This window comes from Morone saxatilis, unplaced genomic scaffold, assembly GCF_004916995.1.
Source record: "Morone saxatilis isolate NCDOM2014 unplaced genomic scaffold, NCSU_SB_2.0 Contig8, whole genome shotgun sequence".
NCBI lineage: Eukaryota > Metazoa > Chordata > Actinopteri > Moronidae > Morone > Morone saxatilis.
In genome coordinates, this window is record NW_023340257.1 from 6,277,197 (window position 1) to 6,277,740 (window position 544).

The 544-nt window shown below is 43.2% G+C and overlaps 1 pseudogene; it reads left to right on the forward strand.

Annotated features, from left to right (window-relative positions):
• Positions 1 to 544, forward strand: part of LOC118341978 — a 13,492-nt pseudogene that overhangs the window by 9,674 nt on the left and 3,274 nt on the right.

Sequence of the window (544 nt, forward strand, 5' to 3'; positions counted from 1 at the left end):
GCATGAGGAGGAATGCCTTAAAAAACTGGGTGGGGACTGTGCCAACTACTTGCACATGAAAGCACATGACTGCTCCTCCTATACGCAAGTGGTGTCCACTCTCACCAACATCTTGAAGAAGACGGGCATGCCACAGGTGGGCAGTAAATTACTTTTTCTATGATTGTTTGTGAGTAAAGGTCCCTTTTATTTCTGCTTTTTCAGTTTAGTTTCCAGCAGTGGACAATATTCTATTGACAGTAGATTAAGCTACCATAGCGCAATAATTACAATCTCTAGTGCAAATAATTGTACCATGGGAACAATACTAGCAAGAGGATCATATTCTTTTCTTAGCTGCAGATTCTGAGATACTGTGAGCAACCTCTTTTAAAATATTTATCATTATATTTCAAGGTCTGTGACACATGCCCTGTGAAGAGTCCCAAAGACCACCTGCTCCTAAGTGTGGGGGCAGAGGTTTACAGGGTTTCCCCAGATCCCGATGCTCTCCTGCCCTACCTCATCAAGCATAACCCCATGATGCCAGTTGTCTACAACCAGA